Genomic DNA, 18,043 nt, shown 5'->3' with positions numbered 1-18,043 from the left:
GGGGAGAGGAAGGGAGGAGAGGAGAAGAGTGGAGGAGAGAAGAGGAGGAGAGGAGGAGAGGAGAAAAGAGGAGGAGAGGAGAGGAAAGGAAAAAGAAAAAATGAGGGTTGAAATACTTGATTGAGGAACAGGTGAAGTTAAAAAAAGACTGAAGAATTACTGAACTCATTTTGACATGTTTTAAATAATGGCCGGAAAATACAAGGGCACGTGCAGTGCAGTTAAATCTTTCCCACACGTTAATAGAGGGGATGCAAAGGTCACTGCTGTGCAAAGAGAATTGACTAATCCTTTCAATGCATGGTGTATCCAGTACCTCTTTTATTTAGTTTTGTAGAGGAAAGCTGGTCTGAATTAGGCCTTCAATAATTATCGCAGGAACCTGACACAAACTTTAACAAGCCCCATAATGGCCTATCTATATATTCAGGCCAATTATTACATACTGACTCAAGCAGTTGGGCAGCAGACATTGTGCTGTTCGCTCAGAACTTCTTTTGAATCATTTTACATTTCACACAATGCAAAGAAAACAGCCATGTAAATTAGAGAAATAAGCAGAATACCACCCAAGGGAAAGAAAGCTGATTCTTAATGCTATGTCTAAGTGAAATGTGAATGATTTCATCTTTGAAACCTGAAATTGTGCTTGAAGTTGCAATTATACTCTTTCTGGCATGATAAGCTATTATAGAAATAAATGCAATATGTCTTTAAAAAGCACAAGAACAGGAGACAGAGTTACAAGTAAGACCCAGATGAGCTTCTTCTTCCAAGAATGACAGCAAAGTTATAAAGGAATAGATGTCGTCTCTCTGGAAAAGTACACAAAGTAAGAAGTGCTTGGTACAGTTTTAATTCCTGCCACACTATTTTCAAAAATTCCAAAGACAGGACAACCTGACATTTAACTCTTTCTCGTCAATTATGGTGAGAGTGCTTAAGTAAAATATATGCATTAGTGTTTAATGTACCCTTGGTGTAATGTCAAACCCAGGACATCTTGTTCCAAGGCCTATCAAATATATCTTTCCCATCAGTAGCTAGGGCACAAATATCTCTGCCTTCTGATTTCGAGAAAATATTTTTTTATTCTGCTTTTATTCATTACCAGAAGGTTAATGTTAAAGTGATAGTTTTACTCCTTTAGATCAAATTCCTTCCACAGCTGTTGCCTAAATTTCCTATACAGATTTTATTAAAATATATGAAAATGGAATCTGTTAAGCATGACCTGTATATGACCTTAAGCATAACGGAAATCAAAACCATTTCCCTTCTTTTTTGTTACCAGTTTTCCATCCCCTACTTAACTAGTTATTTCAAAATGTGCTTTTCCTTTCCTACAGAACACATCTTTATGTCAAAAATGATGAAAACACTATAATGCTAAAAGAATACAGAAGCTCACTAGCCGTGTTTATTTATTGCCCAACACATGTTTCTCTTACTTTTGTTTTGTAAATCTTATAGATTTAAAATAAACTACTAGACAGGGATGAGAGGTTGCAGTTCTGCATCTATAAATAATGCAGCTTACTAAATGCAAATGTTTCTTGTAGTCCAATGTTTCAAGGAGTAGTTTTTGCAGCTGTTTTGGGAGAAAGTAGTTTTATATATTTTCTTTTGTTATTTAGCTCCATAATTTAAGTTTTATAGAAAAATATTTATAAATTAAACCCCATATGTCTGACTTGCAAAAGAAATACACTAAATACTGTGTTTTCAGAGAAGAGCATTGAAATCAGGGTGGAGACTTGCTTACAATTTACTCTCAGCTTGCAAGTATTAAGAAAATCATTTAGCCTCTGGGGGTAATGCAATCACTTTCATGATATTTCTATCCTAGAAAAATAGTTCTTAGATTTAATCTATGCAATCCAATCAAAACCATACATCTACATAGAGCTTTTAAAAATATATTCCTTGGACAGTCTTTACAGAAAAATTTACTAAAAGCTTGACTACACTGAAAAAAAAATTCATGTTAGAACTGGGTAAAAAACAACCTTGAATAATTTCTACTGAACTTTACAAAACACAAATGCAGCATAGAGAAAGGTTTCATCTCCAAAGTCTATTAATTTCTATATAAGTACTTTCTATTTTTCTTATTTTCAGGCCTTCTCCCCTCACCACCCCACTCCAAAAACACACACTCTCTCTCACACACACACACACACACACACACTGGTTCTGCTGTTAAAAAGAAACTTGCCACAAATTCAGTTACTTAGAAGCTCCAAGGTGACTTGACTGAAACTCAAATACAATTTTACTGACAGCCACATAACTCAGTACAAAATGGGGCCTTCTGATATTTTCTTTTCTGTGAGAAAATAAACTAAAAATGTGCAGAACTAGTCAAAATAGAACTATAATAGATGGTGGCACTGGGAGTGAGAAGGAAGGAAAGAAGGAATCAAAGAAAAAATCTGAGAGAAGGGAAAGAAAGGAAAGGAATGAAAAGGGAACAGAGGAAAAATAAAGCAAAATGAGCAAAAAAAAAAAAAAAAAAAAAAAAAAAAAAAAACACCTTTCATTTTTGTTTGGTTGGGTTTTCTTGATCACTGAAAATCCTTACCATCTATGTCATCACAAGTAGAGACAGGTGTGTAAAAAAAAATTCTTGTTTTGGATTCTTGTTAGTCATTATTTTTATAAAGAAAGAGGAAGGAAAAATATTTTTACAGAGACATATACCTCTGTAGATAGAACTAGAAATACTAAAACAAAAGGCAATGGTTTAAATTCTCTTCTAACAAATGGAAAGAATTCTGAAATTCATTGCTTCAATGCAGAGTGGCTTGCACTCACAGTACAGCATGTAAAGTGGGCATAGCAGACACACAGATCTACCACTTGGTGCGTGGATCCTCCTTCAAGGATAGCAGAGAGCACTTAGCTGTCAGCAACATCAGGTTCTGCTGCAAAATGTTACCTTGATGGAAGTTCTGCCCTGCTTTCCAGCGTAACCCTCACGTGGTGACTGAGTGAGGTGGGGTATAAAGGCCCAGCCATTTCTACCTGAGGGTGAATGCCCTGCCTTGCAATATTTACCTCCAGTGTGGCAGAGACTTTGTTGGCTGGCATTGTAGTTCACCTTCGTCTGCGCCAAACTGCTTCTTCCTTCTTCCCTTCACAGATGGGAATTCTATAACTATCTTGCCCCCCAGGCTCCATTTTAGCCTCCACTTCCAATGAATCCAACCTATAACAGCTACTAAGTTTTAGAAACACTAAATTATGAAACACAAATTATGATTTTTAACAGTCACTGAAAGCATACTCTGTTTCACAGACTAAGCAAAGCACTCTTGCTTTACATTTTCACCTTGCAATGTCATTAACTTCCCACCACCCAATCAGGTACACATTTTATACCCACTTTATAGATGAAGAAACCATGGCAGACAGAAATTCATAAAGTCTATAAAAGAATAAAGCTTAGAATAAGATTGTGGCAGTGTAACTCAAGAACCTATGTTATTAATTTTTTAATATGCTATAATCATTCAAAAACAGACAAAAATCAACTCTTCTATACATGCTTCCAAACAGCCAGACAAAAATTTCGAAAATCCCGCAACTCAAATATCCTCATGTCTGATTCTATGTAGCTGGGATTTTTGGATAAAGAATATAAAATTTTAATTTTCATCAGCATGTTTTACACTGAGAAATTTAACAAATATTTGTATACAAATTGCTGCGAAGTAAGCACCATGCTAGGTATTGAGGATACAGAAATAGATAAAAAAAAAAAAAAAAAACACTGTGGCCTTCAAGAAGCAAAATTCTTATAGTGAAAGAGGAATGATAACCAATAATTTTAGTTCAATGTACTAGGTGCTAAAATGAAGAGACAAGATACATCAAGTTCATAAAAGAAGGAAGTGATAGCTCTTTTGGAAAATGCTAAAGACTGATTTTATACAGGACACAGTGCTTAAGACTTGAAAGTAGGGAATGCTTCCTGACAAAGGCATGGTATAGGAAAAGGCAAGTTAGCCATCTGGAGCATCATATGTTCTCTGACAACTGTGTAAAATTTTTCCCTGAGTTTCCTTGATGGCTCAACCACCTATACTATAACTCCTTCTACAACCATCTGCTTTTCTTTTTGGTTCTAGATGGACCTTGGGCAATACTAGTTCCATCTGAAGTTAATTTTATATCTTTTTTGCCCCTCCCTTGAAGAAATAGCAGAATAATTCTCCCTCATTCTGTACCACATTCAAACCTCTAGTGTACAGTATCAGAAGAAAACAACCTTTACCACACCCTGCTGTCTTCACTCGCAAGCACCCAGACACACTAGCGAATCCAGCTATGTGCTTATCAGTATTCATAATTTTCTTACTGGGATCAATTACCATTCATTACTGTTTTTGTTTAACTCTAGGTCTTCCCGACTAGACTACAAATTTGGCAGGGAAGTTCTCTAGCTTGTTCACACTGATAGAATTATCAGTGTTGGGAACTTAGAAGGCATTTAATACATATGTGTTAAATAAAGGAATAAATGAAGGCACTGTTCACTATCATTTATGTACAAAAACAAATATTTATGGAGCATTTACTAGATTCCAGTCAATATGCTAAACTATATGAACAAAAACTGATGGACATAATCATTGCCTTAAGTAAATAATCTAATAGCTTAAACACATGTGTACAATAAACTATTGCTTAAATGCCTACTAATAAGCATAAAGGACTTGGGGCATCTGGAAGATCAAAGACTAGAGGTGGGATGACTAGATAAAAATGTGAAACTGGTGATTCAATTAGATGAAATAGTTGTATAATAAAAGATGTTTTCCAACATATCCAGCTTAAACTTCTATAAATAAAGAAATATGAGGACCTTCCAAAGGGTATAATGGAAAGAGAGTGGACTGTGGAATAGGTTAAATTTGATTTAAATTTTTAATCCCGCCATTTAGTAACTCTATGACCTTGAAATGTTAAGTATATATCATCAATTTCCCATTTGTTTTATTAATCAGGCCAATAATTACCATCCCCAGAGTTTTTTTGTAAGGATTGCCTGAAATTTTACATGTAAAATACTTAGCATACTTTCTGGGACATAGTAATGACAGCTGTTCAACTAATGTTGGTTTTGTCAATTTGTAGGCTAATCTAACTCTAGAACCCATCAATGAAACTGTCTTTATAAACTTCATAAAATTAATCAGGGAAGAAGGAAAGGGGAGAAACAAAAATAAACCAAGACTGTAGCACATTCAGGTCAGCCTGCTCTCTGATGTGCTTCCTCATAGTTGTCTGTTTACTGCCTATTGCCCCAGAATCATGTAGACTCTATTACAAAATTATAGTTCCCTTCAACTTCTCTCTAGATAACATCTCAAACATTCTGAAACTGTTTTCTCATTTGAGATATTCTTTCAGGTCTTGCATACAGGTGAAACCACTGACACCAGCTGGTCTGAAGGACCCCAAAAGGAACCGATGTACCAAGGAATTCAGTTTCTATATCCTGATGATTTTATCCCCCTTATCATAACTAAGCAATAACTCCAATTTTCCAGCCCCTTGCCCTCCATAATATCCTTAAAAATTGCATCCCAGAACTCCATTTGAAGATGAATTTGAGGGTTCCTCCCCTGTCCTCATTCAGCCATCCTGTGATCATTAAACTCTTTCTCTTCTGCAAACCATGCTGTCTCCATGTATTGGTCTGTTACTGTACAGCAGGCATACAAACTTATTGGTCCTGTTATACTGGTGCAAGTACAACTTTGTCACCCCAAACTATATTCTCTCCTGCCATGCAAAATTGAAATTATGTCTGTGATGACACCTACTGTTTCAGGAGACTTTGCCTTGTAAATTAGAGACCGAAGTGACTTTATAAAATGCCTCCTAATACTCTAGTTAGATTATATGCATTTTCTTGTATGTTGATATAAATGCCAAATAACTTATTTTACTTATGGTTCTCAACATAAGGTGTTTTATTGTTCTTACAATTTCACTATCTAATAAAAGGCTAAACAGTGATAGCTAACTCTTCAAAGATGAATTAAAGTTAACAAATGAGTATTCTACATTTTCTCATCTGTGTGTATCTGGTAAAGAGAGCACAGGTCTTACCTACTCAACTGGTTCCCTAGTTACCTAATGTTCCAATGTGAGAGTCTGCAGCAAAATGTCTAAAAAATTAGGAAGAAAAAACATATCTAATTCAATAAGGGCATTGCAGTGAGTGCAAGAGTTATGCTGAAATGCACGGCTTGTGAGATGTATTGTTAAAGCCATTTTATTTTCATCCCTTCATTCCTTTTAACACGATTCTATGGGCCCTGTTCTCCTGCCCACTGCTTACTCTTAGTTAAGAAAAACAATTTTTGACTCATAATAATCTACAGATGTAAGAATAAAAACTTTACATTTTATTTGAAGAGAGGTCCTCTTTCTCCTTACCATCGTGAACCTGACTCACACTAAGCACCTGCATTGAAGGTGTAGAATGTAATTGTCATTTTCTTCTTCCATTCCTTGCTTTTTTACCCATTCTTCCTCCATTTTGCTGAGATTTTCTAACTTAGATTTATGGGGAGGCAGACTGGAAGAAGAAAATAAAGAAGTCCTTTGTAGTTAAATATACCACGATCCATAACTGGAGTCATGCTCCAGAAGTCAGTCAGATCTTTAGATTGATCTCTTTAATGTGGAATAGTCACATATTTCCTTAGACATTTTCATCCTTAACAAATTCTTACTTGCCATTCCCTTGATAAGGGCAAACGTATCCCTTCCTGCTCCTGACTTTAGCACTTTCATCAGCCCCTTACCTCACTCCATGATGTTGGAATCACAGGCAGTCCCCTGACTAGGACTTAAGATGGCCTGTGTTTGCTGTTTCCACATCTGTGATGGTATATTCTCATAGAGTCTGTATGTGATCCATGGGAAGTTTACACTTTATTTGCCTCACGGAGGTCACATGCTGCCCAGAGAGAGCACTTGTCTGTTGTTCTGCTTTTCTTTTGATGTTCCAGGCATTCATGATCAGCAATACCTTATGGCTCCCAAGCTCCAGGGTATATATGTCAAACTCAAAGTGGTTCGGTAGAACATTCTTTCACCAATGTTTTTTGGAGGAACAGACACCTACACCCTCAAAACCTCCTATTTGAAGAAATCAAATGGTACTTAAAAGCATAGTTTTTTCCAAAAATTCCTTTATTGTCTCCACTTTTAATATTTTTATACTTTTAAAATGGTGGAGAATATTTCGATTCATAAAATAATTGGTTTCCATAATTTCTTTTGCAAATCCTTCATGGTGGTCTCATAACTCCACTTAGAATGTGGCATCAATTGTCTTGAGTCCTCAGCTGAAACTGATACTAATATGTATCTACTATACTGTCATAAGTTTTCCATAAAGTTAAATTTCTTTAAGAAAAATACTTCTCTTTATTTTGAGATTATGTCTTTCTTCCTTTTTTTGTGGTATACAAATTTATCTTTTTGTAAAATCCTAGTGATCGTGTGTTGTGGTTTTTATAATGTGCTTCCTTGATAAAACAAAGATTTGACCACTGATCCTGTTGGTCCTTTATTTGATTTTTAATTTACAGGTTGATTTCCAAATGCCTTGAAAATATTACTCTGGTTTAGTTCCTTCCTTTTTTTAAAAAAATAAGGAAATTAAAAACCTGAAGTGAGGACGTGAAAATTCTCAAGCAACCTTAATGAAATATTCAGGACTAGTAAAAGGAACATAGTTCTTCTGGCTCTCTGTCCAGTGCTCTTTCCACTACTAACATTTATTTATTTTAAAAAAATCTAAAATGAACAGATAGAAGCTCATTACATAAGAGAAATCCTGAAAAATGATAATTCTACAAATAAAAGGACAGAACACTTTCCTTACATTCAGTCATTAATCTTCAAAGCAGCTTACTGCGATAAGCAGTTATTACCCCCACTACACAATGAGAAAACTGAGGCCCAGAGTTGTTTTGTAGGTTCCCCCACGTCCACAAAACTCATGTTACCCTAAACCTAAAATTTCCAGCAAACTTCTGATTAAGAACTGGCTATACTTAACCTGGAAGTCATTTCCATTTATCAAAATAAAACTATATGAAGTTAGCTTCATTAGATAATAGAAAGAAGGAATAAAAAAGCACAGAAAAAATCTAATGACTGATTACATTGTAAAGACACTTAAGAAATTTAATTACAGGAATACAAGAGGAATCAGAAAAATATCAATGAATTATCAGTGAAATATCAATAAGGGAACATAGTCTACTGATGAAATTTTATCATCATTTTATATTTCTCTATTCTTTTTCTAAAATCCCTAGATATTTTTAAAGCATACCATGTGCTAAACTTAACATACTTATGATGTAAAATTTAAGAGTCAGATGATATTTCCATCAAAGACTTCATATTTTAGGAGTTCATTACAATCTACTTACAATTTGTACTGAGCTTCCAAATTCTAAAAATACATGCTTTTAAAATATTTTAAGTCAGTTGGTAAAATAGGAGGCAGTCACATAATCAGGTTCATGGTTTCTACTGTGCATGGCTTTTTCTTTCTGCTTTTTTTATCAAGAGCATAACAACTCGATCTTAAACATTGACACTATGCAGGCTTTGTTGGACTGCTCTTTTCCAATTTAAACAAAACATAAAACAGAAGAGATATTTATCTTTGAGGAGTGGCTCTCACCATTGGGACAGTGCCTTTTTCTCTGTTACTCTCCAGGAATTCTAGATGTAGACAAAAATATATAGCAGGGCTTGAACAACATATTTCAGTGAAAAGAATTAATTACCCAAAGAGTCAAAGATTGCTTGGAGCAGAATGACAGATTTCAGGAAGCTTTCCTGTAGAGTTACAGTGCTGCGAAACTGACTCCATGTTGAGAAGATGGTCCCTATTATATTTTACCTAACCTTTGGCTAAAGCCATATGCAGACAATGTTGCCTTATTATCCCTAAAATGTTCTAGAATCACGTTTGTGCTTTTCTTTCTAAACTTGCCTCCAGCTAAACATCAATTTTTTGGTCCAGAAGAAAAAGAAAAATATCCCTACAGTATGCCTGTCCTTGACTTCCAGATTACAAATGAGAGTTTAATTCTTTCATCAATGTATATTAAATTTCATCAGAGTAAGAAATACTTTTTGAAACAAACTGACAGTGAAATGCCTTTCAAAATACTGTTTTGGCTTAGAACTGTCATTCTTGAGGCTTAGTGGCTGCAGCCCCAGGGCTAAAAAGTTACGCTAGTGTTATAGCTGTTCAATGTAATATTCTAACAATGTTTGCTATTGATTTAGAAGATTCAAACAGCTTAGATTTTGTTCCCTTTCATTTACATTCTTAGCATCAAAGTCAGAGTGTTAAGGTAGTACAGTAATGCAGTTAAGAAAAAATATTAATTCTACTGACAGTAGGATCTTGTTGTTTTCATTGCTGTAGCTTAAAATAATTTACATGTTCACCATTCACCAGTAAATAGAAGAATGCCATATCTAAACTTGAAAGAACAATGTATTATAAAATTATTCTGACAGTTCATTCATATGGAGAAGGCCTTTTACAAAACAAAGATGCAATGCACTCCCTGTTGACTCAGGGCCTCTTTTGTAAAGGGCTTGACCTTGTGCTACTTAATAAAATTCAACCCTGATATGGGTCAGTATACTATGCAATGAAGCCTGAAGGGACTGTTTCTGAAGCCAGTGTGGTTTAGAGGAGAAAACACAGGAGTTAAGAATAAAAAGATCTAAATCAGCAGTTGACACAGAGTATGACCTTGGGTGAGTTGCTTAACCTCCTTGGACTCTAGTTGCTACATCTGAGAGAGGAAAAAACGCTCTAATACAAACATCAAAAGCCTACTTCTTTCTATTTCACAAAATTGGAGTAGGGATTAATGAGATAATGTGTGTAAAGCAATTTGATCTCCTGAGAGAAAGGCATAAAATACATAATATCAAGCATTATTACTAATAATTATTCCAGTTGACCTATGTGTAAAGGGTAGAGAGTAGTTTGACTCTTTTGGTAGCATAATTACATAGGAAACAGGTTTATTTATTTATTTTTCTGCTCTCCCCAAAGAGCCAGAAGTTAATTGTGTTTTCAACCTAGAAGATAAGATTTTGACTTAGACATGGTAAGTGGTTCACTTGAACAGCTATTGAGTAGACGGTAATAATGTGATATAACCTGTTCTTTGGGATAGAATATTGGGGGTTTGAAAAAGTAGCAAGGAAAATTTCTAAGCAATGAATCGTTGTCTTCTAAATAGTGTATAGAGGGTAAGAAATATTTATTCCCCTATAAAGAAGAAGACTTAACAAGCAGTTTTCTTTGTCCCCTATCATAAGGCTATTTGATAAATTCGCTATCTGATATGAAATGCAAAATTTTGCAAACAATTTTCATGGTCTATAATCAAGCCAGAATTTCTCACTCACCTATGAAAGGTATCAGCAGAGACACAACCAGTGAATTTCCTAAATGTTTTCTTTCTAGCAGATATCAACTAGAAGTCTGACTTTAATCAAATACATTGCATTCATTCATTGACTATTTAAAGATCTATCTACTGTGTTTTGAGGCATTGTACAAGATTTTAAGGATATAGGAAAAGGAGATGCAAATTTTTCAGCATTCTGGAAGACAGAAGATTGACCACATACAGGTGGTGAAGTTTGAGTCTTGATGCAATGGAAGTGACGAACATTCATTTGAGCTGTAAATTCAGGAAAGAGAACAGGCAGGTATGGCTAAAACAAGTACCTTGAAAAGGAATGGCAGTACATGAAACTGAAATGACAAAATGGGCTAGGTGATACAAGATTCTGAGGATACATGTGTCACACTTGAAGAGCACATCAGTCTCTTTCCCACTATATATATCCTACCTGTAGTAAGCCACAAGTATTGATTTAAAGACACTTTGTAATATCTTCAAATGTGTTAGAGAAATGTGAAAAGGCAATAGGAACTGTCTTTAGTCCTTTTTTTTTTTTTTTTTTTGGTTGTAACAGAATGCCTGAAACTGAGTAATTTATTAAAAAAAGAGGTTTATTTAGCTCACAGTTCTGAAGACTGAGAAGTTCAAGGGCATACTCCTGGGTCCTGGTGAGGGCCTCTGTGCTGTGTTCCAACATGCTAAAGAAAGTCAGTGGGAAAGTGGATATGTGAAGAAAGGAAAATCCAGTGACGTCTTGGCTTTATGACAACCCACTCTTGTGAAAACTAATCCATTCCCTCAAGAATTGATCCAGTCTCACCAGAGCTAGAACTCACTCTTGTGAAAACAGCATCAAGCCGTTCATGAGAGGTCTGTCCCCATGACCCAAACACCTCCCACTAGACCCTACCTCCCAACAATGAAACATTGGGGATCAAATTTCAACATGAGTTTTGGTGAAGAACCAACACTGCCTCAAAACCATAACAAGAACTATCCAGATTTTAAACGGACAAGTCACTGGTTATATAGATGTTTTACCTTACATAATTCTATAATTAGATATAAAGAAGAATATTTTTTGCATTGTCATTTCCCTGAAATAGCAGAGTACCATTTTACAAAGACGTTTTATCTCTCTATCTAATCTTTCTGTCTTTCTATCAGTCTCCAGTGCTTCTCAACATTTCTGCATGCTATCCTCTTTTATCTCCCTTAGACACTTGAGTCAAGAATATGTGTACACTTTGAAACATAATTATAATAAATGTATATTTTCAAAAGATTGAAATTTTATGTCCAGCAATTCTAGTATTTCAAAGAAATCTCTCAACTCACAACCTCTGGTTTGCATATCACACTAAGATAATCATTAATAGCTACTAATCTCTTGGTACTTCTTTTTCCTTTATTTTATTTAGCTTATGGAGTGTAGAAGGGTAAAGATCAGGAATGAAAACCTGAAGATTGCATTTCTATTCCTAGTAAAGTTAAGTGCTTATCCATGTGACCTTAGAACTATTAATTGGGATCATAATACCTATTCAGCCTTTTACAAGTTTTGCTAGTATCACATGAAATAATGAATATAGAAGTCCTTTGACAATATGCAAGAATGGGGGGATAAAAATGATCTCCCAGACAATGACTTGGAAAGGCCCTGATGGAGTCCCAGTTTTGTTTAGGGATAAATCATAAAAGGTCAAATCTATAGAGAACTATTCAGGCCCAAGGAATGAAAAAACTTGGGGTGTATATAGTGAATTAATTGCCCATTTTACTGTGTCCTTCAGAAACTCAGCTGATATTTACTGTTCTAGTTGAACAATGTCATAAGACTTCATGAGACATTTCATAAAGTTTCAAAAAACAGTTTTTCTCCACTATAAATTCAAATCAAATGAAAAGTAAACAACTGAGGTTTATACGATCCATTACATAAATAAGACTATTATATGTAATAAGAAATAAGACACAAAAATTAAGTATCTTCCAGTGTCATTTACAACTGACTGAATTCTTTGTAAGCCTTCTTTTATTTCCCTTTGTATTCTCAAAACAGAAAAGTGCTGGTTTATTGTAGTTACATGATTGATTTCAAATGAGTTGATACTTAAGACAACTTTTTGACATATTTATAAAGTATTGCAAATTAAATACAAACTAAATAAAGTAATTTTATTTCCCCAATATTATATACATACTAACCTATCAGCAAAAAAAAAAAAAAAAAAAAAAACAAACTGTGGCATAGCCTTTTCAATGAGCATTTTAAATAAATGTGAGTAATAGTAACAATACTCAAAGTGTCCGTTTAAAATAAAGCTAGAACTGAGGTAAGGGTAATTGAACTATCTAACCATAAGTATTTGAAGATATTTCATACTTTGGAAAATTGTCCAATCTCTGGTATCTTTCTAGAAGTGAGAGGTCATTATATGTATATGATAGAATATTTTAAAATGTAAAAAGTCAAACATTTCACAATTTATCCTTCCAAAGAGAATTCTGAAAAAAAATCATTCAACAATTGCTCATCCTCTGGTCTAGGAAATACCTAAGGGAACAAAAAATTATTTTTATAAAGTGTCTTGTCAACAGACCTAGAGAAGACCCAACGAACATAGAAACCAATTGTTGCAAAAATAGTTTACTCCTAGACATATATTTAAAACACATCTAAGGAGGGAAAATCAAATAAGATTAAAAAATTAATTTCAAGTAAAAAAATATGCTAAGTACATATCTCACATGAAAAGTCATGCCTGCTACTGAAGGAGACATGAAGAAGATGACCAAATAGTCATTTCTTTTTTTTTAAAAAAAAAGCCTGGTATATTTTCATACAGGTAAACAAACAGCTTTACATATATTTATATATATTATATATGTATATATTGTGTATATATGTATATATGTAGATATATATTATATATATAATCAGGTAAATTATTTTTATGCAGTTAAACCGCTATAATATGAGGCAGAATGTATTATCGTAGGCATAAAATACTATGGGACCTCAAAAAGATTAAGAATTAAACTTCCTTCTCAACCCTACTTCTATATATTGAATTGTTCTATTTTCAGTCTGAAGTCCTCACTTTACACTATATTCCTAAACAGTCTTATCTATTCCTGTAGTTTTAAGTAACATCTATAAACCAACAATTCCCAAATTTCTCTTTCCAGCCAAGACTTCTCCTTTGAGCTTCAGACTTATATAGCTCTCTATTTAATGTCTTTACTTGAATGTCCCACAAGTGTATCAAATTAAATGTCTTTATCAGTCATGGTTCTTAGTTGCAAGTAACAGAAATGGACTGGCTGAAAAATCAAACAAGAGGTTGTAAAAAAAATATTGAGAAACTCACAGAATTGTTGTGAGGATTAGAAAGCCAGATTCTAAGCTAAATTTGTAGAAAAAATAATCAAAACCACAAATCAGAATTTGCTTAAGATAATTACTGCAGCTACTGCTGTTACCAAATTCTAGAAACTACCGTTTGCATGGGTGCCACAAGCTTAAGTTTTCCACAACTGACACCCAGCACTGATGGCTTATCCCAGGAAGATGATCTTGCAATCACTGTCCTCTATTCCTGGTAAGTGGAGTCCACTGTCACCACCACATTAGCAGAGTAAATCTTTGCACAGGTTTATGTTATGCATAGACATAACATCAAGTTGCAAAAAAAGCTGACAAGGGTATTTGGGGCTTCTTCCTTGGGAAGGCAGAATTTATTAAAAATAAAACTCTCCCAAACATATCAATGGTTGTGAAAAGGTATTGAGCCGACAGAGATAGGACAGATTGTGCCACAGTAATCATGACGGAACTTTTGATTTCCCTCTCCACAAATCATTCCACTTGCAGTCTCTTACATTTTAGGTAATGGCATTTCCACTGATTCAGTTGTTCAAGTCAGTAACTGAAACATTTTTCTTTAAACGCCCTTTTCTTCACGTCCACATCTAATCCATTACCAAATTCTATCCTTGCAGATACATCTCAATTTCATCCACTTGTTTATACATCCACTATTACTATTTGTCTAAATGAAGGGTCAGCAACCTTGTTTTATAAAAGCCTATAGAGTAAATATTTTAGGTTTTGTGGGTATATACAGTTTGTCACATTTCTTTGCTTAATTTTTACAACTTTGAAAAATGTGAAAACCATTCTTACTTTATGGGCCATATGAGGCAGGTCACTATAGGGTTTGTACCCACTAATTCCTGGTCAAGATCATACTACTACCATCAACTAATTTCTGAATATACACTAGAAACTTAATGTTGACTGATCTATCTGCTTCTTTATCCATCTTCAATCTATTCACAAATAACAGCATGAGCGGTATTTTAACCTGCTTAATGTCCTTTGCTGGTTGCTCATTGTACTAAGTATGAAAACAAAACCATGAAGGCCTGTGATCATCTGAGCCCTGTTGACCTCTTCACATTTACTGCACACTCATTACCTTTCAGCTAAATCAGTCTTATTTCATTTTTTGAATGCCAAAATCTACATAAACTCAGGGACTTTGCACAAGTTATTCTCTGCCTGGAACCCTTGTATCACTTTTCCTTCATCTTTGAGGGTTCAGAGTCATTTCCTTTGAGTCTGTTCTAATCATCCCAGACTAAATTAGGCTAATATTTTTCTCTTAAAGATCACCCTGTTATTTTCCTGCATGGTACATATCTTTATCTGCAGTTACACAATTGTTTCTTTACATTTTTATGCTTATCTCCTTCTTTAGAATGTAAATTCCAAGACAACAGAGACCATGTCTGATTTCTTCATTGCTATAAATTTCACGCCTAGCATTTTACCATGTTCTCAAACAATTACTTGTTGAATGAGGAACTGAATGAATATATAAATCCCCCCTGGAAATGTTCAAGGAAATGTTCATGGAGCTAGTGAAATTTAAACTCATCATTGAAGAATATGACGAATTTAGAAAGGTAAATTAGTGAAGTCTGATGTGGAAACCTAGAGCATACCTAGAAAAAGAGTGAGCTATCCAGCGCACTGAGTTATATGGTATGTAAGGGATATATAATGACTATATAATGACATCATCCTAGAAAAGTAAATTGGAAGTTAATTGTGGAATGTCCTATACGGTGAGATAAGGAATATACTTTATCCTAATAGCCTAAGAAGATATTCCCATATGGTGTTCTCAGAGCTCTTAGTATGTTTAAACCATTGTAACTCCTTAAAGAATCTAAAGCAACCGCCATGATCCCCAACTCCTGGTATTCAAATTTTTGTATAATCCCTTTCGCTTGAGTGTAGGCAGGACATGTGACTTACCTCTAATCCTTCAAACATGGCAAAGGTGATAGGATGTAACTTCCATGGTTACTCTATATAAAATTAGAACAACAGTGTAGTGAGGGAACTTTTCCTTTTGCTAGTTTTTATAAAGTAAATTGGCCATATTCCAGAGATTTGCATAGCAGTGTACTCAAAGTTGCCTCTGACCCAGAGTCAGCAGAAACTGAGGCCCTCAGTCTAACAGGCCACAGGGAACGGAATTCTGTCAACCACTATGTCAACTTGGAAGCAGATCCTCTCCTTGGAAACAGAGCTTTGAAATGAGACTACAACCCTGAGTGATACCTTGATTGAAGTCTTGCAGAAGATGCAGCTGAGCCGTGCACAGATTCCTGATTCACAGAAATCATGATATCATAAATGTGTGTTGTTTTAAGATGCTATGTTTGTGGTAACATTGTTATGAAGCAAGAGATACTTAAGACAAGATATTATGGGATGAATTTTGTTCCCACCAACATTCATGCTGAAGTCTTAGCCCCTCATACCTCAAAATGTAATCATATTTGGACATAGGATCTTAAGAGAAGTAATCAAGTGACAGTGAAGTCCTTAGGATAACCTCTGATCCAATATGACTTGTGTTCTTGTAAGAAAAGAAAATTTAGGGCCGGGTGCAGTGGCTCAAGCCTGTAATCCCAGCATTTTGGGAGGCCGAGACAGGCGGATCACGAGGTCAGGAGATCGAGACCATCCTGGCTAACATGGTGAAACCCCGTCTCTACTAAAAAATACAAAAAACTAGCCGGGCGAGGTGGCGGGCGCCCTGTAGTCCCAGCTACTCGGGAGGCTGAGGCAGGAGAATGGTGTAAACCCAGGAGGCAGAGCTTACAGTGAGCTGAGATCCGGCCACCGCACTCCAGCCTGGGTGATAGAGTGAGACTCCAGCTCAAAAAAAAAAAAAAGGAAATTTAAACACAGACACATCCAAGAAGGAAGTTGGCATGAAGGTCTAGAGAGAAGATGACTATCTAAAAACCAAGGAACAGATCCTTTTCTCCTGGCCCTCAGAAGGAACCAACCCTGACAACACCTTGATCTTGGACTTCTGGCCTCCAGAACTGTGAGAAAATAAATTTCTGTTGTTTAAACCACCCAGACTGTTGTCATTTGTTATGACAGCCCTAACAAATACATGGGGGTTATACTATGCAGTATTTCCTTTTTTAAGGAACATTTCCTAATGCTTGAAAGACTACTAGTAATTTAAGGAACCTAGTTTATGAAATCCTATAGTAGACAATGGAAGTAACAAATTTTTGAACCAGGATATGACATGATTACAGCTAGTTAGACAAGTTTATTTGTAATTTCTTTTTTCTTCAATAAGAAATACTTTCTTCCTCTACTTTTCTCACTAGGTCTTCAATCTCTCTCTCTCTCTCAAAGGATTTACCACTATGCATTTCTCAGACATGCATTCAATATGTCGGGCACACTCAAAAAAATTTCTTATCCATTATATTTCATAAAGGATAATTCTTAAACAGCAACTGTAAAAATTAGTTTAAATATTCCAAATTTGGGAAGCACGTTGAAGTGAAGCCATTTTCAGCAGTTAGAATTATTGGTTTCTTGACAGTGAAATACATACATTTATATAAAATCAGGGACAAATTTTGCTTAAATGCAATGAACTATTACTCAAGAGATTATTTATTGGATTTGGCAATATCACTCAGTAGTCTGATGTTTGGAGAAACATGATTGAATTATTGCAAATAACTTTGTGTTTTCCCTTCATTTCAGTTCAGATTAGGGTTGTGTATTCTCTTATGTATAATGTAAATGTCAAAGTACCTGTGGATGGTTTATACACAATGAATGTGGTTTTCAACTACTAATTGCCAAGTTTTGGTAACAGAATCCAACTTCTAAGATAGGATTCTCAGAATCTTTGATCACTTATTTTCAGCTGAATGTGTTTGAAATGAGTTAAGAAGTAGCCATTGCTTGCTGGGGGTTCCTCTCCTTCTCCCTGACAGCCATTCCTTCTTCCTTTATGATTTGGTTCATCCTGTGAGTCTTCTACAGCAGGCTCACGGTGTCCTTTGTTGACCTCTGATTGGTCCCCAATCTTGATTATCTACTGGTACCAACATATAGGTTGTCATGCTGATTTAAGGTTTTATTTAATCGAGGAAAGACACAGTCTTTTTGCTTCCTAATTCAGCTCTGAGAAAAGTTTGTACTCTATGTCATA

Source organism: Piliocolobus tephrosceles, chromosome 1 (assembly GCF_002776525.5).
Source record: "Piliocolobus tephrosceles isolate RC106 chromosome 1, ASM277652v3, whole genome shotgun sequence".
NCBI lineage: Eukaryota > Metazoa > Chordata > Mammalia > Primates > Cercopithecidae > Piliocolobus > Piliocolobus tephrosceles.
The sequence above is the reverse complement of the archived record's forward strand: the minus strand, read 5'-3'. Positions refer to the sequence as shown.